Consider the following 22523-nt stretch of genomic DNA (forward strand, 5'->3'; position numbering starts at 1 on the left):
AAGCACAGTGCATTGTCACTTTCATCCTGATAAGTATATAGTAATGGCAAATATTGAACATTTGAGTTGCAAATATATTTAATTCCTCCTTCCTTCTCATAAAAATCAATAAAAAGGAGAACACATACACATAAGAAACTATAGATTCATTGCCTGGGTGATAATATTTCTAAGGAATGTTCACACTCTACTGACATTCTGATAAACAGATTGATGGAAGACGCTTGAAGCCATAGCAGTTCTTGGGGCTGACTGGGTAAGCCTTCATGGTATACTGAGAAAAATACTTCTAACAAGAAACAAGCCAAAAATTGAGTCAATTCTCTCACCAATACTTGAATTTTACAATTACTTTTCCTCTGAATAATGTAAGAGGATTTTGCGGATCTGTACTGCTTGCTGAATTTCATCTGAAATTATTCATTTATAAAAAATGTAACTGTATAGACCAGACAATCAGTTGTAGGGCCCTCCTCAGGCATCCCTGGGTTCCCACATAGGTATGATGGTCCTAGGCCTCTAGGAGACCCCTCTCTCAACCATCACTGGTCACCATCAAGAGCATCATCATAAGCTCTCTTGTGTGGCCACTCTAGGGCCTTGCCTTCACTGTAGAGCAGCAATGGTAGGGACTGCCCCATTCTTTGGAGGGAGACTTGGTCAGCCTACTCTGCTACTCGAGGAAGGACCAGTCCTGAAGTGAGTGCAGCCTAGAATGTCCCCAGCTGTGATCATGGGATTCAGAGAGTAAGTTCTGACAGGGACTCAAAGGTTACACAGGCTCCTGTTCTAAATAGGGATATGTATGGGTCCTGGGTTAGACTGATAAGGGAACTACTCTCTTTCCATTTTTTTTAACATTTTATTTATTTATTTATTATTGAATAGAGACAGAGATAAATTGAGAGAGAAGGGGAGATAGAGAGGAAGAGAGACAGAGAGACACCTGCAAACCTGCTTCACCACCTGTGAAGCAATTCCCCTACAGGTGGGGAGGCGGGGGCTTGAACCAGGATACTAACCGGTCCTTACGCTCTACACCATGTGCACTTCACCAGCTGTGCTACCGCCTAACTCCCTAACCCAGCTTTCTAACCCTACTCTCAACTCTGATATCATCTTCCCTTCAGCCTCTTAAGACTTTTGTGCTATAGACCAAACCCAGTCCAAGGTCTGTTTTGTGTGTCCCTTTCTTAACTGTTTCAGTTCTAAAAGTCTTTTATCATAGAATGCAGAGGTATGTTTAATTTAATATGGTCAGGAATCTACCAAGGTTGTTGCTTTTTTTTTTTCCTTCATTTTGCCTCCAGGGTTATCACTGGGGCTTGGTGTCTGCACTGTGAATCCACTGCTCCTGGAGCCTTTTTTTTTCCCTCTTTTGCTGCCCTTGTTGTTTATTGTTGTTGTTACCATTGCTGTCATTGTTGTTAGATAAAACAGAGAGGAGGGGAAGACAGAGAGGGAGAGAGAAAGATAGACACCTGCAGACCTGCTTTACTGCTTGTGAAGTGACTCCAACCCCCCCCCCCTCAGTTGGGGAGCCAGGGGTTCCAAACAGGATCCTTACTGTAGTCCTTGCACTTTGCACCACACACACTTAACCCGCTGTGCTACTACCTGACCCCCTGTTGCATCTTTTTTTAAATATGTATTTTAGTTTGTTTGTTTGTTATTAGAGACAATGGGTGATAGAAGAGGAAGGAGAGAGATGCATGCAGTGCTGCTTTGTGAAACTTGCCTCCTGTAGGTGAGAACTAAGGTCTTGAACCCAGATCCTGAGATCTTGAACCCAGACAATCTTCTTTTTTAAATTTTTTTATAAAAGGAAACACTGACAAAATTATAAGATAAAAGGGGTACAACTCCACACAATTTCCACCACCAGAACTGTGTATCCCATTCTCCCCACCGATAGCTTTCCTATTTTTACTTTTTAATGATGTTTTAATGGTTTAATTTGAAGGCCATTTTAAAACAAAGTTAAAGACAATCTGAGATTTTCTACTATCCTCTCCATGTTATCGGTGAGTTAGTACTTGGCATGGGGATTCTAGGTGACCTACATCTGCCCCTCCAGCATCTGCCCAGGATCCATGGTAGCCCGGCCAGTCCCCTGCCCCACACTGAGCCATTCCTTCCCAAGAACCCCACTTTCCTATTCTTTATCCCTCTGGGATTATGGACCCAGGATAATTATGGGGTGAGAAGGTGGAAGGTCTGGCTTCTGTAATTGCTTCCCCGCTGAACATGTGTGTTGACAGGAGGATCCATACTCCCAGACTGTCTCTCTTTCCCTAGTGGGGTGGGGTTCTGGGGAAAGTGGGGCTCCAGGACACATTGGTGGGGTCATTTGCCCAAGGCCAGGCAATATTTTTAATCCATGTGCTTTTTAACTATCAAGCTCAAGCAAAAAATATTAAAGTCATGAGGAACATACCCAAAATAGACTTCCTAGCTACTTCCCACCCCAGAATCCCTATATCCATATGCTCTGTTGCTACTTTTTGGATCCTATTTATTAATCATTTTGTTCCTCTTTAGATCACATTGTCTTTCAGCCACCAAGGTCCAGATGCTACTATGAACTGTTATTTTTCCTCTCCTATACCCTTTCATGATCAAACCATTAAAAAAAAAAAAAACTGGTATAGATGATAAATTCTTCTAATTAGTTCAATCTATGTACAGTAAACCAACAGCCAACATCATACTCAGTGATGAAAACCTGAAAGCATTTCCTCTCCAGTCAGGTACAAGGCAGGGCTGCCCATTATCACTACTACTATTCAACATTGCCTTAGCAGCCCTAGTCATAGCAATCAGACAAGAGAAAGGAATCAAAGGGATCCAGTGTGTGGCTAGCGTACGGGTGCCTCTTCTCAGACACGTACTCTCTGGGTTGTAGAGAATGCAATTTGAGCCAGCCTGGGCTGCTACCCACTTAGCGATATGAGAGAAATGACCCAGGGACAGAGCTTGTGGCGGCGAGGTGATTAAATTCTTCATTGATCAGTGAGCTCAGGCTTTTAAAGGTCGGAACCAGAAGTGGCAAATTGGAAACAGAAATCCTTGAAATGGTTTGGAAAGGGGTGGAGAAAGGCAAAAGGGGCTGGGAAAGTTAACTTGCTTAGCAGCTGTTGCGAGGGTTTTACTGGTAGGATAAATAATAATACCCTTCAGGCAGGGAGGGTCTTGAGGGTAGAAAGAAGATAGATCAAAATAATGCAATGGGTGGGGATCTTTCAGGCAAAACAATGATTACGTAGATAATAAGGGAGCAGGCCATAGTATCAGGAATGCAGAGTGCTTTGTGAGGCAGGGAGTTTAATAAGACTAGGCAAACCTTCGGGGTTATTCCTGTCCCTTCTTGCTCAACCTCTTGGTAGAGAGAGAGAGACTGACAGGATAGACACACTCCTCAGGTCAAGCCCAGCCAGGATCTACCACATCCTCACAATTTCCTGACAATCCAGATTGGAAGAGAAGTAATTAAACTATCCCTATTTGTGGATGACAGGATTTTATATATGCAACCCCCTAAAAAGTCCATTAGAAAATCCTGGATATTTTTGAACAATATAGTAAACTGACAGGCTACAAAATCAATATACAGATACTAATGCCATTCCTCTATGCAAACACAAAATCAGAAGGAAAAAGATACAGAAAGCCTTTTCACCATAGTAATAATAATAATAATAATAATAATAATAATAATAATAAAACATACAACACAAATATTTGGGAATAAAGTTAACAAAGGAAGTGAAGGGTTTACACACAGAAAACTATGAACCACTCTTCAAGGAAATAGAATGGAAATGGAAAAACATCTTATGCTCATGGTTTGGAATGATTAACATTGTTAAAATGACCATCCTGCTCAGAGCCATATATAGTTTCAATGCCATCCCATCAAGGTAATAACAAACTTCTTTAAAGGAATAGAACACAAGTTATAAAGATTTATCTGGGGAAGCTGGGTGGTAGCACAGCAGGTTAAGCACACCTGTTGCAAAGCCCAAGGACCAGAGTAAGGATACTGGTTCAAGCCTCTGGCTCCCCACCTGCAGGGTGGTCACTTCACAAGTGGTGAAACAGGTCTGAAGGAGTCTATCTTTCTCTTCCCCTCTCTGTCTTACCCTCCTATCTCTGTTTCTCTCGGTTCTATCCAACAATGATGACATCAACAACAACAATAACTACAACAATAAAACAGGGCAGAAGAAAGGAATAAATAAATAATTTAAAAATAAAATAAACTATCTGGAACAGAAAAGTCCCCAAGATTACCAAAGCAATCTTAAGGAAGAGGATCAACACTGGAAGTATTACTTTAAAATATCAAGCTATACTGCAGAGCTACTGTAATCAAAACTGCCCAGAACATATTCAAGGATTCAATTCCAACAGCAAAAAAAAAAAAAAAAAAAAGTGAAAATAAACCAATGAGAACCATCACTTCTTCTTCTAGCGTTTGCCAGAACCATCACTCAAACAGAAAGGCGCCCTGTGGCATGGGAGATCTTTACACAACACACATCAGTCAAAGAACTAATTAGTAAAAATGCATAAAGAGCTTGGTAAACTAAACCCCAAGAAAATAAGCAACCCAATTAGAAAATGGAATGAGGATACGGACAGACATTTCACCAAGGAAGAGATCCACAATATCAACAGATATGTTTGAGAAGGTGCTCAAAGTCACTGATTATTAGAGAAATGCAACTAAAGACAACAATGAGATACCACTTTTTTGTTAATATTTTATTTTATTTGTTAACAAATAAATAATACTAGGAGGAAAGAGAAAGAGCCAGACATCATTCTGATACATGTGCTGATAAAGATTAAACTCAAGAGCTCCTACTTGAGAGTCCAAGCCTATCCACTGAACCACATCCTGGACCTCGGAGATACCACTTAGCATCTGTAAGAAAGTCATTCATTAGAAATGACAGAAATGACAAATGTTGTGGAGGATGTAGAGAAAAACGGACACTTCTGCAATGCTGGTGGGAGTGCAAAATGGTACAACTATTGTGGAAAGCAATTTGGAGACTTACCTGGACACTAGAAATAGACCCATCCTATGACGCAGCAATGACTACCTTGAGGATTCACCCAAAGGCAACAAAAACGCCTATCAGAAGAGATCTGTATATAACTATATCCTTAGAAGCACAATTTTTAATTGCCAGAACCCAGAAGCAACCATATGTCCAACACCAAAGGAGTGGCACAAAAAAAAAAAAAAAAAAAAAACCTGTGACACTTATATACACATGATGGGATGTTACTCAGCTGTTAAAAACGATGAAGCTGTTTCCTTTGAATCATCTTGGATGATATTTGAGGCCATTGTGTTGATTAAAATCAGCCAAAAAGAGAAAGATGAATACCAAATTATTATTGGGGGTTAATAAATGGGGGAGGCAAGATGGCGGCATGATTTCAACTTCTGACTATCTCTCTACAAAGCAGCAGCTAGCTTGAACACTGGGAGTGTAGTGCAGGCAGGATTTGCAGCCACCAGGTTCCAGAAGCTACCATGATGCCAACCAGAATTCCCTGGGCAGATGACCCCATCAAAATGTCCTGAAGCCCCACTTCCACAGAGCCCCACCCCACTAATGAAAGAGAGAAAGACAGGCTGGGAGTATGTATCGACCTGCCAATACTCATGTTCAGCAGGGAAGCAATTACAGAAGCCAGACCTTCCACCTTCTGCATCCCATAATGACCCCGGGTCCATACTCCCAGAGGGATAAAGAATAGGAAAGCTATCAGGGGAGGGGATGGGATATGGGTTCCAGTGGTGGGAATTGTGTGGAGTTGTACCCCTCTTAACCTATGGTCTTGTCAGTGTTTCCATTTTCTAAATAAAAAATAAAAACTAACTAACTAACTAAATAAGGACAGGAAGGGAGAGCACATTAAACATGGACTAGCCATGATATATGACACCCAAGCAAAGGATTCTGGGGAGGTATGGGGAGGGCAGGAAACAACTTTGGGGGCCTGGGAGTTGTATGCATATGGAATGAGCACACTGTAAACCATTCACTTAGTTTAAAAAAAAAAAAGAGTTGAAGAAGCCTGCCTTAAACAAAGGTCAGTTTCTTAGTGGTGTACCCACCTTGAGCTGGGAAATGTCAGGTCTTCTAACACAGGTCCAAAGTCCATTATTTGCTTTTAATTGCCACCAGGACTATCATTGCTGCTCAGCTGCATGATAAATCCACCACTCTTGGTGGTCATTATTTTTTCTATTTATTTATTTATTAAATAATTGTAAGACAGAGATAGAGGAATTAAGAGGGAGTGGGGGAGAGAGAGAGAGAGGGGGAGAGAAAGAGACACTTGCAGACTTACTTTACCACTTGTGAAGTCTCCCCCCTGCAGGTGGGGAGCCAGGGACTCAAATCCTGGTCCTTGCACATGGCAATAATAATGGCTCAACCAGGAGCACCACCACCTGGCCTCTCAAAGTCACTTCTAACACATTACCTCAGGTCTCCAAACACTTTGGAATGTACTATTTGTCCTCTTTTTTTTTTCTGACTTCTTTAATTCTTTAAAATGTTAAATTTATCTTTATTTATTTATTGGACAGAGATGATAGAAATCAAGAGGGAAGGGGGAGAAAAAGAGGGAGAGAGACAAGAGAGATACCTGAAGACCTGTGTCACCACTCACAAACCTTTCCTGCTGCAGGTGTGGACCTGGGGGTCGAACCTGGGTCCTTATGCATTATAACGTGTGCTCTCAACCAGGTGAGCCACCATCTGGCCCCACTACTTGCCTTCTAAAAATAGTAAAAAAAAAAAAAAAAAAAGAGTTGAGAAATGGGGGGACAGGTGCTGGCTCCTCCAGCAGAATGCACACATAACCATGTGCAAAGACTCCTGGTCCCCAGCTGCTGAGGGAAAAGCTTCCCAAGTGGTGAAGCAGTGTAGTCACTGTAGCTGTCAGTCGTCTCTATTCCTCTTCACTCATAATGTCTCTCTGATGTACCAAATTTAATTAATCAACTCATTAATTAAAAAAGAGTTGGCAAGTGAATGAGTAATTCAGATATCTGCTCAGACACTACCATACACAAGATCCCTTTCTGGTCACTCTAATTAAAATAGAATCTCCTTCATTTCCAATATATATATATTTTTTTTTTTCTAAGATCAGGTACTTAAGGATTAATATTTATTTATTTATGCCTCCAGGGTTATTGCTGGGGCTCAATGCCTGCACTATGAATCCACTGCTCCTCAAGGCTATTTTTCCCCTTTTGTTGCCCTTGTTGTTGTAGCCTTCTTGTGGTTATTATATTTATTGATGCCGTTCATTGTTGGATAGGACAAAGAGAATTGGAGAGAAGAGGGGAAGACAGAGAGGGGGAGAAAGAGATAGACACCTGCAGACCTGCTTCACCACCTCTGAAGCGACTTCCTTACAGGTGGGGAGCCAGGGGCTTGAACCAGGATCCTTACAGTGATTCTTGTGTTTTGTGACCCATGCATTTAACTTGCTGTGCTACCGCCCAACCCCCGATATTTACTTTTCATATTTCAAGAACTTTGCCTTTTTGTGGTCCTTCATTCGTGTAACAAGCATTCAAGCAGAAGCCTATTGACAAGATTATGTTAATATTTGGAGAGAAAAGAAACACAATTAAATGGATTTTTATTAAAAACTATTTTTTGTTGCTAAGTGTGATAATCCCTCCAGAATACATGAGATAGTCAATTCTTCTGACCACTGATCTATTGTATTGGATAGCATGTATGTTAAGTGCAACAGCAATACTTAATAATTCTGATAAAACACTGTCTTGAGAATAAAGAGCTATGCACTGTTGGGATATTGTACAAATCTGGTTGAGTTAGGCAGGACCCATAAACCACCATATTTCCATGTGAGTATTATTATTTACATATTAATCTTATGCCTTGTATTAAAAATGACTACTCCACCACCACATTACCCCCTCAGGGTATCGCCCATTCCTACCCAGGCTAAAACACTAGCAACCATTGCTAAGGAAGCTTTCTCCCTTCCCAGAGTGCCTTGTTTTCTCTTCCCCCTTTTCTAGCCAATCCCGTTCCGACTTGCCACTTCTGGAATTCTCCTATAAAAGTCACTCCTATTTCCTCTCTCTCTCCTCTTTCTCTTCTCTGTCCCAACCTGGAGAAGAACTGGAGAAGGGCTAGCAGAAGGAGGCCATTTTGCTAGCTCCACGTGGCCTAAACCCACTGTGCTTACACCCGACTCTGGAACACCCACATTAATAAAGAATTTGTATTACCACACCACCACGAGTTCCTGGTCTCTTCTCTCTTTGGTGACACTCGCCAAGCAACGCACAAAAACAAACTTTTCAAATTTCTTAGTATAATTCCACACCCAGATTGTAGACTTTTTTTTTCTCATATTGATAAATCTATGTTTCCCATCCTTTTGTCATGGTAGCTGTTAGATTTGGACAAATGATTCTGTCAATTGCTGCATCAGAGTTTCCTCATTATGTTTAGCAAGAAAATCTTTGTTAGATGGCTAATATAGTCAGTTAAACCTACTTTTATTGTCTATAAGACAAATACAGAGAAGCGGATAGAGATGAAAGAAATCACAACCAAAGAAGCTGTGAGCCAGGCTAGAACCTGGCCTTTATATGAGGAAAGCAGCATGCTATTCTAGCCAGGTATGTCACACAGGTGCAATCAACATTTTTGTTTACAGTAAGCAATTGATACTATACATACATATATATATATATATATATATATATATATATACATACTCTATGTAAATACATTTTCAGGAAAAACAAAGGTAATTTTTAAAAGGCAAAGCATGTTACCTGTATCCACACACACACACACAAAAAGTATCTATAATTTTATTGATGAGATAAAGCAACTGTTGACTTGAACTACTGACTATAGACTTTAAATGCAAAATCCAATATGAAATAAAACTCTACTATACCTTACTGATAGGTCTTATATGCAGTATTCAGATGCATGATATTGCAAATCCCTATAAATAGAGAGAACCAAGAGTTAAATGTATTTTCCAAGTTGAGAGACACATCTGATTATGTAGCTCAGCAAGAGACTTTATAATATAGGAAAACAATTTTGTTAAAATTCAAATATCATAATTTTTCATGTTTATAATGATTTTTATAATTTTCCTGTATGCTCTTATAGTCAGAGTTAAGATATCATATATAATATTCATTGAAGTATTATTTCTGAATAGATACTATTTTAATAGAATTTTCAAGCCTTTTAGATTCACATATTTTATCAGTTTTAGATAATTCAAAAATGCTTCTTTTTTTACTTGTTTATTTAAGAATGCAAAGCTAATACATTTTAGATTATAGTAATTTTGTCTCTTAAAGGTAAAATATGAGTTTTTGGCAAAAATTGACACGTTGATAAAACTGTTAGATTTTATTTAATATCTAGAGTAGTGTAAAATTATCATATTGGTTTTGGGTAAGATATTTAAGCTAATATTTGGTAAAATAGCTTAGCTATCATCTCAGGTAGTATTTACAATGGATTGTATATCAATCTGTCCAGATTCTTGGCAATAAGCTCTCTTTGAAAATAAGGTGCTAGAAATAAAATACTTAGTTCAGTGCTTTTTAAAAAAGGCTGGCAGCTGTTAAGAAGAGTTGTATTTGTTTTACAAATTGGACTCCATAGGAAAAAATCATAAAAATGTCATCTAATGTTAGGTTACAAAACATATGTATAACTTGTGGAGAGGACAGCATAATGGTTATCAAAACTGCTTTTGATGTCTGATGCTCTAGGTCTCTAGGTTCAATAGCCAGTACCACCACAAGCCAGAGCTGAGGTATGCTCTGGTAAAAAAAAAACAACAACATAAATTAAAAATAATTAAAATAACAAATCAAAGAACCAAAATGCATATTTATGACTATAACAGACTCTATAAAATACATTTAATAAATTGTATAGCATAATATATATTGCATATTTACTATATAGATAATATATAGTAGGTTTTAAGTCTAAACCTAGTCATTGGTCCAAAATAACAAATTCAATTTTTAGCAAGAACTTAAAGGAATTATGTTAAATAAAACACACTGACTTCTACATTGGTGGTGGGAAAGTAACTTAGCCCAACGCTGTGGAAAACAGTCTAAGAGATTTCTTAGAATAACAGAAATGGACCTATGTTATGACCCAGCCATCTCTCTGCAGGGGATTTTTTCAAAGGAAACAAGAGCACCCATCCACCTATATTCATAGAAGCACAACTCATAATATCACACACTTAGAAGCAGCCCAGGTATAGAATGAGGGATGAGTGGTGAAGAATGTTAAAACACCAGCCATCTTATCACCTGGAACCCCTGGACTCCCCCACAGATACAGTGTGCCTAGTCCTCAAATGGATTCCTCTCTTTACCAGCACTGGATACTTCCAACAGGAATGTCATCACTAGCCTTTTGTAGACCTTACCCTTACTATAAATTAGCAATGGTCAGGACTTCCCCACTACCCAAAGGTAGGCTGGGCTATTCTAATCTTCCACCAAGGAAGACTGGTCCTGAAATGAGTGAGGCTTAGAAAATTCCCATAATGACCCTGGGTCATTTCTAATGAATCAATTTCAGTAAGCAAGAGTAAAATGCATATAGTCATTTCTCTCAAATCTTATTTATATTATTATCAAAAATTCCAAGATTAACTAAAGCATACTGAGAAAATACTTTTTTGTTTTCCCTCCAGAGTTACTGCTGGGATTGGTGCCAACACTATGAATCCATGGCTCCTGAAGGCTATTTTCCCCATTTTCCTTGACCTTGTTATGGTTGTTATTGTTATTGTTGTTATAGCTGTTGCTGTTGGATAGGACAAAGAGAAATCGAGAGAGGAGGGGAATACAGAGAGGGGGAGAGAAAGATAGACACGTACAGACTTGCTTCACTGCTTGCAAAGTGAGCCTCTGTAGGTGGGGAGCTGGGGGCTCGAACCTGGATCTTTACACTGGTTGTTGCGCTTTGCACCATGTGCGCTTAACTCATTGCTGCTGCCCAGCCCCCAAGAAAATTTATTTTTTAAATTTGTTAATATTTATTTATTTATTTATTCCCTTTTGTTGCCCTTGTTGTTTTATTGTTGTGGTTATTATTGTTGTTGTTATTGATGTTGTTGTTGTTGGATAGGACAGAGATAAATGGAGAGAGGAGGGGAAGACAGAGAGGGGGAGAGAAAGAGAAACACTTGCAGACCTGCTTCACCACTTGTGAAGCGACTCTCCTACAGGTGGGGACCTGGGGGCTCGAACCGGGATCCTTATGCAGGTCCATGAGCTTTGTGTCACCTGCGCTTAACCTGCTGCTATACCCCCCGACTCCCTAAGAAAATACTTTTTATCACTAAAAAGAAATAGGGATTATTTTTCTCAGCAATGTCATAATTTTATATGCTGATGATTTTCATTAGTTGTATTCATAGATATCTGTACTAATGAAATACATTCAAAATCTTTTGACAATACTACATATTCTCCCAAAATCTGTTAAAATCTGTCATAGATTCACAAATTGAAGTTAACTATTCTTCAGTTGGATGAAGAAAATGTATCAAAGTGTTGACCATTCCATCATATTAATATGATAGCTATAACAATGGTAACAGCTTTCTTTCTTTCTCCCATAGAGTGCTACTCTGTGTAGATAAAACACAGAATTTCTATTGGCTCTAAAAAAACCCTAAAACATAAAAACCAAAATGCAAATGGATTTTATACCATCATATTACATAGGCACAGAAATTTACAGCTCTTCTGTTCAGAACAACATTTTAGCAGTTGTTTAACAGAAGCAGTTAATTTCTAAAAGCAATGTGAAAAATTTGGTCCCTTCCATAAAACCCATAAAACATCTGGCTGACAAGATATGATTACAATAGGCAATACCAGAGCCAATTATTTCTAGGATACTGAAGCCATTATAATAGTATCACTCTTAATATTGTCCTTTGTGAACAATGCTTGACCTGGTTTTCATCCTGGTGTTCTTTGAGTGGTGCTAACAAAATATTCATGCTCTCAATTTATTACATTATTTGAATTTCACATATATCAGGAAAGTAGTTTCATCCACTGATATTCAATTAACTTTAAAGCAAAGCAAATTTAGAAACCCCTGGTCCTAATGATTTATTTTTGCATCTTGCAATTATGTTTTTTAAATGATCAACCTATAATGAAAAAAATACTTAATTTCATTCTAGTTAGCATTGTATTTTAAATGTAAACCTGATGTGTGAGTTAAAGTGAAAGAGAACTAAAATAATTCATTGAGTTCTCTTTGTATTCAGACAAATGCAATCAGTGGACTGTCATATTCCAGGAGAAACCACATATATAATATATATAATATATACACACATATATATTATATATACATATATATACTCATACATACACACACACACACATATATATATATATATATATATATATATATATAATAATTGTATGGTCAATGGCCACAACAGACATAATATTTGTCTATTCCATGCTAAACATTTATTTTTCTCTTAAACCTGGATTAGGTTAAATACTATAATGAATTTTAAAATGTAAATTGAAAATATGCATACTAAGTGATAAAATATTTCAAAACTGAGATATGATTCTATAAAACTGCCATTGCCAATATGGGGGCCACCATGACTGCATGAAGACAATTGAAAACTAACTCTCTTAAAGAAATCTCTTCAGGTTCTGGCATCTCTGAATAGAACCAAAATTTCCTAGCCAAGTAAGAAAGAAAGACCAGAGGAGGAAATACAAAGGAATCATGAAGTAAACATGTAATGGTTTTATTAACAGCAAAGAGTTCTGAAAAGGCCAAAGAGGGATGGTGAGTTTTCTACCTAAATCCTCACCCCCACCTCAAAACCTAGAAGCCCTCTGATCCAGGAAGGCTTCTGCATTTCACAGGACTCCACCAGAGGACTGACTGCATTCCAGACTTAGGCCCCAAATCCCCACAGGGAGGAGTCTGATGATATCTAATTGTTAGACTTCTGAAAACAGCAAGGCAGCAGAGAGCCATCAGTGTCTCACCAAATAAACAGAGGTGCACTCAACACACCCACTGGGCACCAAACCTTTTATGAACTTGCTATAGCAAACTGTCTAGATAGTGAGGCCTTGTCAGCAAGCTGCATTCTGTCCCTGCAAGAATTCTGGGAAGGTGAACTGTGAATAGGTTTGAGAAGTAAATCTCAGTGAACTGTTTGTGGCAGCCAGAAACTAGGGGGTTGAGCCTCCCGGAGGGAACATCTTTTGTCAAACCCACATCCTGAAAGGACCAGGAAGCCAGCCCATCAAGGTAGACCTGACCCACTCATCACTGAAACAGAGACTTATAAGTATAGTTGCTTTAGGAACTGTGGGAAGCTTCATCAGATCAACTTTCTGCCTAGTGAGAAGAAGGGAACTCATTTGACACCAACCTATACACTAGCACCACCAAGTAGAGGAACTTATATATTTTTTCCCTATTTGCCTCTTTTTTCTTTCTTACTTTCATCGTTTTTTAATACAGCTGCTTGTCTCTCTTAGTGTATACAACTTCTGTTAGCTTGTGTGCATCTTCTGTTAGCTTGTGTGCATCTTCTATTAGCTTGTATGCATCTTCTGTTAGCTTGTGTGCATCTTCTGTTAGCTGTGTACATCTTCTGTTAGCTTGTGTATATCTTCTGTTAGCTTGTGTATATCTTCTGTTAGCTGTGTACATCTTCTGTTAGCTTGTGTGCATCTTATGTTAGCTTGTATGCATCTTCTGTTAGCTTGTGTACATCTTATGTTAGCTGTGTACATATTCTGTTAGCTTGTGTATATCTTCTGTTAGCTTGTGTACATCTTCTGTTAGCTTGTGTGCATCTTCTGTTAGCTTGTATGCATCTTCTGTTAGCTTGTGTACATCTTCTGTTAGCTGTGTACATCTTCTGTTAGCTTGTGTATATCTTCTGTTAGCTTGTGTACATCTTCTGTTAGCTGTGTACATCTTCTGTTAGCTTGTGTATATCTTCTGTTAGCTTGTGTGCATCTTCTGTTAGCTGTGTACATCTTCTGTTAGCTTGTGTATATCTTCTGTTAGCTTGTGTGCATCTTCTGTTAGCTTGTGTACATCTTCTGTTGGCATGTTCATTTCTTTTCTGTGTGTACTACTCTTACTGTTTGCAGCATGTATACTGAAAATTATGAATCACTATTCAAGGAAAAAGTAAAAGAATTGGAAAGAAATCTAACATCATCAAAATGAATATTTTCCCCAGAGCTATACACAAATTTAATGCAATCTCAGGGCTGGGTGGAGACGTACCTGTGAAGGAATAAGTCCCCCAAGTTGACTCAACTAGAAATCCCTCATACAGAAAGTTAGTGATTTTAGAGATTAAAAGCAACTCATAGAGAATAAGACAGTGGAATTTCCCCTTTGCATCCCAAAATCAGAACAGCAAGGTTTTATGGTCAAAGATATGGTGAAACTTTCTTTTGTTATCGCTAACCTACATTCTGGCTGTGCCTATCCAATAAATAAATAAAGATAATAACATTATTTAAAAAATTAATGCAATCGCCATCAAGGTCTCAGCAATTTGCTTAACAAAATAAAACAAAACATTATGGAATCAGAAAATATGAAGAATTGCCAAAGAAATTATAAGTAAAAAGAACAGAACTGGAGACATCACATTCCCAGATCTTTGAAAAAAAAAAGTTTGCTTCCTGACGTCATAGAACCCTCGCTCCTGGGCACCATAAATGATATAGAAATGTCATGTAGCCCCCTAGGAAACCCCCACTCCTACACCCTTTAAAGGGAGACGAGTTGCAGACCTCAAGCTCTCAGAGCAACAGGGCTTATTGGCACACTAGCCTGGGATCTCCCAGCTGGGATTTGTCTCAGTCTTTGTCTGTGTAAATTTGGCCTTATTCTCACTCTTTCAAATTTAAGAATAAATTCCTTATACTTCACTTATATACAGGAGTCCTGTCAGTTTGTGTGGGTTTGAATCAGAAGTGTTCTTTCACACCTGGTTGAGTGCAAATGTTACAGTGCAAAGGGCCCTGGTTTGAGCCCCCCAGTCCCCACATGCAATACGGAAGCTTTACGAGTGGTGAAGTATGCAGGTGTCTCTCTGTCTCTTTGTCTCCCTCTCTATTACCCCTTTTCCTCTCAATTTCTGGCTGTGCCTATCCAATAAATAAATAAAGATAAAAACATTATTAAAAAATTAATGCAATCGCCATCAAGGTCCCAGCAATTTGCTTAACAAAATAAAACAAAACATTACGGAATCAGAAAATATGAAGAATTGCCAAAGAAATTATAAGTAAAAAGAACAGAACTGGAGACATCACATTCCCAGATCTTACACTATATTATATGGCTCTTGTAGTGAAAACTGCTTGATCCTAAAAGAAAAATAGACCAGAGGAATAGGACAGATAACCCAGAAATAAGCCCCCACAACTATATACATCTAATCTTTGATAAAGGTGCCCAACAATTAAATGAGAAAAGAGAGTCTCTTGAACAAATGGTGTTGTAAAAATTAGTTTGAAACATGCAGAAGAATAAAGCTGAACTACCACATTTCACCAGACACAAGAGTAAACTCCTGAATAGATTAAAAATGGGTATGTTCAACCAGCCTTGGAGGAAATACTTGGAGGAAAATATTAGCAGAATTCACCCATCCAAAAAGATGTTCACCCATCCAAAAAGATGTTAGCAGAATTCACCCATCCAAAAAGATGTTCACCCATCCAAAAAGATGTTCATGGCAGCATAATTTATAATAACTGAAACCTGGAAACAACTCAGGTGCACATCAACAGATGAGTGGTTGAGAAATGTGTGGTGTATATACACAAAGGACTACTGCTCCACTATTAAGAATAATGAACTCACTGGGGGTGGGGGGTGGTGGTAGCACAACTGGTTAAGTGCACCTGGTGTGAAGCACAAGGACAGGCAAAAGTGTCCTGGTTCCAGCCTCCTGCTCCCCACCTGCAGGGAGGTCACTTCACTAGCAGTGAAACAGGTCTACAGGAGTCTATCTTTCTCTCCCCATCTCTGTCTTCCTTTCCTCTCTCTGTCCTATCCAACAACAATAGCAATAACAACAAAGGCAACAAACTGGAAAAAATGGCTCCCAGGAGCAGTGGATTCCTAGTGCCGTCAATGAGACCCAGTGATAACCCTGGAGGCAAAAAGAAAAAGGAAAAAAAGAAGAGTCGGGCGGTAGCGCAGTGGGTTAAGCGCATGTAGCACAAAACGCAAGGACTGCTTAGGATCCCGGTTTGAGCCCCCGGCTCCCCACCTGCAGGGGAGTCACTTCACAGGCGGTGAAGCAGGTCTGCAGGCATCTCTCTGTCTCTCTTCCTCTCTATCTCCCCCTTCTCTCTCAGTTTCTCTCTGTCTCTATCCAATAACAAATAAAAAAAATTAAAAAAAGAAAGAAAAAAGAAGAATGTATTCACCTTCTTCATCTCATCTTGGATGGACCTTGAAGGACCATGTTAAGCGAGATAAGTCAGAAAGAGAAGGAGGAATAAGGGATGATATGACTCATGAACAGAACTTGAGAAATAAGGACAGAAAGGGAAAACAGAAGGCAGAACTTGGACTGGGTTTGGTGTATTGCACCAAAAGAGAAAACTCTGGAAGGTGGGGTTTTCAGGGCCTGGTGCAAGATGGTGGAGGAGGACCAAGGCTGGGGGTGACAGTGTTTTGCAGAAAACTGAGAAATTTTACACAGGTACCAATAACTGTATTTACTGCAAACTATTAATCCCCTTCAATCAAAATAGGTGCATAATAATCTATCTTTATAATATAAGACATCGTTTTTATTTCTGTTTTGTCTTGCATACCATCAAAGTAGACTATAGCATTGAGATGCCTTAGATTAGGGAACATACTAATCAAAAATGAGATACTAAGCAAATAAATAAAAATCTAAGTTATTTTCTATTATTATTTATATTTTATCAAACCATTCCAGCCATATCTTGCTTCATTGCTCTGCTACATTTCCATGTGGTATTCAAGGGATTTTGTTCCATGAAAATAGCAAAAGGGAAAATGTGGACACAGAAAAAAAAAAAAAAAAAGGATAAGTACAAAGAAAAACAAAAATGGGAATAGGATATAAAAAGAATAAAATTGATTTTAATCTCCTTTTCTAATGTGAATTTTCTTTGGTCCTATAAAAAAAGGAAAAGAAGAAAAACGGGGCCAGGTGGAGGCATATGTGGTTAAGCACACAAATCACAGTGTTCAAGGACCCAGGTACAATCCCCTGGTCCCTACAGCAGGGCTCTTATGTCTCTCTCTGTCTATCCTTCTCTACCTCCTTTCCCCTCTCAATTTATCTCTTCTTTTAAAAATTATGTGTATTTGTTTATTGAATAGAGACAGCCAGACATCAAGAGGAAAGGGGGAGATAGAGAGGGAGATAGAAAGAGACAATTGCAACACTGCTTCACCACTTGTGAAGTTTTCTCCCTGCAGGTGGAAACCGGGGTCTTGAACCCAGGTCCTTATACATCAGAACATGTGCAGTCAACCAGGTGCAACACCACCTCCATTTTTTTGTCTCTATCCAAGAAAAAAATAAATAAAACATTCAAAAAAAAAAAAAAAAGCAACGTGCCAACAACACCTCACATCTGGTTGAGCACACATGTTACAATGTGCAAGGACCCAGTTTCAAACCCCCAGTCCCCACCTGCAGAGGGAGAGCTTTGTAAGTGGTGAAGCATTGGTAAAGGTCTCTCTGTCACTCTCTATTTCTATATCACCCATTTCCTTCTTTATTTCTGGCTGTTACTGTCCAATAAATAATGATAATTTTAAAAATTTAAAGAATGAACATATTTTTTAAAATGACAGAGAAATCAAATATGGAGTTTCAGGAATGCAAATGCTATGTCAACTGAGCTCATTCCCTTGGCAGCTAAAGTTCCTTTTGCTTATTTTAAATACATTCCATATTAAGCACATAGTATTAACTAGTTTAGTTTCAATTCTATTATCAATTAACAAGCAAAGATTATACTTTCAAACTAGTAGGAGACAAGCTATGGACGGGAACTTTGTTCAAGACCTCAAAGTTAATGAATGGTAGAACCTGACTTTGAAGAACAGATTCTGCAGTATATAGTGTTACATTATAAAGAAGTTGTTGTAATGATATAAGAGAATCTAAAAAAAAAAAAAAAAACTTTTTCCCTTATCCTCAAGCAAGGAAATAGCAAATGTTTTCTTCAGAAATTGAATTCAGACTTCAGCTCTTTAATTTTGTAGTCATTATTTTATCATTATAAGCACATTCAAACAATGTTGGGTTCCATTACAAAATCTTGTCTTACCCAGTGAATTTTGTTAAAAAATTCAGAGATGAACATCTGGAGTACATTTTACCAAGTTGTGATCAAGATAAAAATTTTTACATGGAATATGAACCAACCTGCTAACTCACATGTTCATCAGGGAAGCAATTACAGAAGCCAGACCTTCCACCTTCTATATCCTGTAATGATCTTAGGCCCATACTCCCAAAGGGATAAAGAATAGGAAATCTTTCAAGAGGGGGGAGGTTGGATAGGGAGTTTCGGTGGTGGGAATTGTTTGGAATTGTCATCCTCTTATCCTATGGTCTTGTCAATATTTCCATTTTATAAATAAAAAAATAAAAGTAAATAAAAATTCTACACCTATAAATTCTTGGAGGGTGTAAAACTAAATAAATTCTTTCACATAAATTTTCTTTTTTTTTTCCTATCTTTTATTTTTTTAATATTTATTTTATTTATTTATTTCCTTTTGTTGCCCTTGTTGTTTTATTGTTGTAGCTATTATTGTTGTTGTCGTTGTTGGATAGGACAGAGAGAAATGGAGAGAGGAGGGGAAGACAGAGAGAGGGAGAGAAAGATAGACACCTGCAGACCTGCTTCACCGCCTGTGAAGCGACTCCCCTGCAGGTGGGGAGCTGGGGTTCGAACCGGGATCCTTCCGGTCCTTGTGCTTTGCGCCACCTGTGCTTAACCTGCTGCGCTACAGCCCGACTCCCCACATAAATTTTCATTTCTAATGCAACAACCTCATCAGTTAATCTCTGAATCCTTTTTGAAGATTTGCAATGGTTCACACTATGTCAGTTTACTTGCAAACATAAACAAAGCCCAATCTTAGGATGACTACAGGAAGTTTGAGAAGACAAGATGTCAAGGAAAGTAGGTCATGAAGGAGAATATTGCTATAATCCTTAGAAAGCTGAATAGAATTGTCTGATATATTTCCCTTTGGGAAATAACACCAGTGAAGAACTCTTGACACAGAGAACTGTTTGTGAAAACTGAGTTTGCGTCTGCCTAACATCCAGTCTGAGTGTAATAAGCCATTATAATGCAGGAGATTAACAGATTTACTTTCTAAATATGCTCAGATTTACTTTCTAAATATACTCAGATTAAGCTAACTTGGTTAATTCCCTTTGAATGTGCACGAGGCAACCACACACAATCCAAAGGTTTACACAGAGATATCTATATTAAAAGCAAAGGAGTAGAAGCAAAGTCCTTTCCTTTATCCTAAGGTCAGTAAGCATATTCCCTACTAATATTAAACTGCCAGAGAATTAAACTTTATTTTCCTGAAATAACAGGACAAAGAAATCAAATACTGGTAGTTCAGGAATTTCTCAGGTAACAAAGATATCGCAGTGTTCAAATTAAAATTTAGCCATGCCAGATTATTTTCCACATAACTGAAAGTCTCTATTAGTGGAGGAAATAGGTACAGAAATCTACCTTCCAGGTAATCTCTTTAAAATACAGCCCTATTGGGAGTTGAGTGGTAGCACAGCAGTTTAAGCACACGTGGCACAAAGTGCAAGGACTGGCGTAAGAATCCAGGCTCCAGTCCTCGGCTCCCCACCTGTAGAGGATTCGCTTCACAGGCGGTGAAGCAGGTCTGCAGGTGTCTATCTTTCTCTCCCCCTCTCTGTCTTCCGCTCCTCTCTCCATTTCTCTCTGTCCTATCCAACAACAACAACATCAATAATAACTACAACAATAAAACAACAAGGGCAACAAAAGGGAATAAATAAATAAATATTAAAAAAGAAAAAAATACAGCCCTATTACTGGGGTTGGGGGGATCAGAAGTCAAATATATATGTGTGTGTGTATGGGAAAAATATGCTCAAACTTTATTTTTACTTCCCTTGATTAATTTCAGAAGTAAGCCACTTACATCTGTCTGAAAATTGCATAAGATAAAGTATATCAAATATTTAGCCCTGTGCTAGGTCATTAACATAGCCTCAAAAATCTTGAACCACTCTCTCCTTTTTAATTTTTCTGGAAAATAACCTGGAAGAAAGCTGGAGAGAAAGTTAAATGTTTCTGAAAAAAAAAAAAAAAGTTAGAGAGCATCATTTACAAAAGCACAGCCTGCTATTCATAAAGCATCTGAAATTTTATTTGATAGCACAGAGGGAAATTGAAAAGTGAGGGAGAGATAGAAACGGATTAAGCAATATACAGGCAGCATGGTTTCACTGCTTAGGAAGCTTCCCCCACTACAGGTGGGAACCTGGTGCTTGATTCTGGGTCTTTGCCTATGGCACCATCTGCTCTCAACTGCCTGGCTACTATCTAAACTTTGATATTGAAGAGCATATTTTTAGAGAATGGGTGAGTCGTACTTCACTATCTGGGGTGCTAGTCAGAGAATCCTTGGATTCCCGTCTGGATCTCTAATAGATCCCTCTCTCCACCACCACTGGTCATCTCCATCAGGAACATCATCACAAGCCCTTTTGTGGACCTTTCCAGGACCTCGCCCTCAGCATAAAGCAGCAACAGTAGGTGCGAGGCAAGCTTGGAAGGCCTGCCTTGACCACCCCACACCCACCACTCCGCTGGCCACCAGAGAGGTGTTGTAGAGGAGGGGGAGAACAGACCGTGGTGGAGGTGAGCGTGCCGAGTGAGGACTCTGGACATGATGGCAGAGTGAGGATAGTGCGTTTATTGGGTTTCACGGGTTATATCTTCCAAATCAAAGCCATTTTAGAAGTTCATTGTCATTTATTTTAGTTCTGAATGTCAGGCAAATGTGATATTAATGGTTATCCTTTTGTACAGATGTCTAGGTTCTCTACTTAATATTCTGCTTAGCTCAAAGGAAAAAAATAGAATAGTTCTTGGTTTCATCATTGAAAGAAAGAAATCACCAGTCTTTGACCAGACTAAAATATGTTACTTTTGAGACTCCAACCCTGACCTTCAGGAACTGAGATCAGTAATCTGTATGCTTCCTGTGTAATATATATTTATTTTCACCAATGTCCCTGATACCTGAAGTCTGCACTGCTCAGATGGGAACTATGACATTTAAAAAAAATTTTTTTATTATTAATTTTATTTTATTTTTTTAATTTTTTTAAATAATTTATTTCTTTATTGGGGAATTAATGCTTTACATTCAACAGTAAATACAATAGTTTGTACATGCATAACATTCCCCAGATTCCCATTTAACAATACAACCCCCACTATTTCATTCATCATTTTTCATGGACCTATATTCTCCCCACCCACCCACCCACCCCAGAGTCTTTTACTTTGGTGTAATACTCCAATTCCATTTCAGGTTTGTGTTTTCTTTTCTACTCTTGTTTTTCAAATTCGGCCTGAGATTGAGATCATCCCATATTCATCCTTCTGTTTCTGACTTATTTCACTCAACATGATTTTTTCAAGGTCCAGCCAAGATCGGCTGAAAACGGTGAAGTCACCATTTTTTACAGCTGAGTAGTATTCCATTGTGTATGTATACCACAACTTGCTCAGCCACTCATCTGTTGTTGGACACCTGGGTTGCTTCCAGGTTTTGGCTATTACAAATTGTGCTGCCAAGAACATATGTGTACACAGATCTTTTTGGATGGATGCGTTGGGTTCCTTAGGATATATCCCCAGGAGAGGAATTGCAGGGTCATAGGGTAGGTCCATGTCTAGCCTTCTGAGAGTTCTCCAGACTGTTCTCCACAGAGGTTGGACCAATTGACATTCTCACCAGCAGTGCAGGAGGGTTCCTTTGACCCCACACCCTCTCCAGCATTTGCTGCTGTTACCTTTTCTGATGTATGACATTCTCACAGGAGTGAAGTGATATCTCATTGTTGTCTTGATTTGCATTTCTCTGACAATCAGAGACTTGGTGCATTTTTTCATGTGTTTCTCGGCCTTTTGGATCTCTTCTGTGGTGAATATTCTGTCCAAGTTCTCCCCCCATTTTTGGATGGGGTTAATTTTATTTTTGAGAGAGATGCAGAGAGAGAGACACACAGAGAAACACCAGAGCACTGCTCAGCTCTGGTTTATGGTGGTGCGGGGGATGGAACCTGGGATGTAGGAGCCTCAGGCATGAAAG

General features: G+C 38.7%; 1 protein-coding gene across 2 annotated transcripts in view; it reads right to left on the bottom strand.

Annotated features, from left to right (window-relative positions):
* Positions 1-9041, bottom strand: part of LOC132538024 (protocadherin-15-like) — a 406474-nt gene extending 397433 nt beyond the window's left edge. For both annotated transcript variants that reach the window (XM_060189227.1, XM_060189168.1), the window contains exon 1: positions 8989-9041. The gene's annotated coding sequence lies outside the window, so the exon portion shown is untranslated. The remainder of the gene's footprint in view (positions 1-8988) is intronic.
* Positions 9042-22523: the final 13482 nt, after the last annotated feature.

This window comes from Erinaceus europaeus, chromosome 1 (assembly GCF_950295315.1).
Source record: "Erinaceus europaeus chromosome 1, mEriEur2.1, whole genome shotgun sequence".
NCBI classification, from domain to species: Eukaryota; Metazoa; Chordata; class Mammalia; order Eulipotyphla; family Erinaceidae; genus Erinaceus; species Erinaceus europaeus.